Here is a 545-nt window from a genome sequence, read left to right as displayed (position 1 = left end):
TTTTATTTAGTTTCTGTCCATTTTGAATGAAGTGTGTTTTACGATGATAAAAGCCCTGATTATTTACATGGAGTCTGGTGGGTTTGGTGATAGTGATCTTTCACCCAGGTTGAAACCTGCCCTGTAAATAATATCAGTTAAATCTCCAGTTATTTCCTGTAGATTTCACAGTCAAAATAAAAAATAAATAAAAAAAGGAAAAATCATACACAGTAGTGTTACTGGGAAATCTAATGGTAATAGCTGGAGATGTCACAGCTGTTATTTACAGTGTGGAGTCACAACCATGCTTTAAATCAGTTTCTCCCTTTGCTATCAGCTGTTGTTGCAGGCTATGAGTGCAACATCACATTAGTCTAAGTATTACTCTAAAAAAAATCACAATACAGCCACTATGGTAATGTAAATAGTACATTAAACTACTGTATTTTTACTTTTTTTATCTTGTGTTGTGTTTAACCCCCATGTTGTCCTCGGGTCAAATTGCCCCGTTTTCCTATATCAATGTTCTTTTAATTCCCCAAAATAACATGATTGATTCCACA

The sequence above is a fragment of the Etheostoma spectabile genome, chromosome 13 (genome assembly GCF_008692095.1).
Source record: "Etheostoma spectabile isolate EspeVRDwgs_2016 chromosome 13, UIUC_Espe_1.0, whole genome shotgun sequence".
In the NCBI taxonomy this organism is placed as follows: domain Eukaryota; kingdom Metazoa; phylum Chordata; class Actinopteri; order Perciformes; family Percidae; genus Etheostoma; species Etheostoma spectabile.
The sequence above is the reverse complement of the archived record's forward strand: the minus strand, read 5'-3'. Positions refer to the sequence as shown.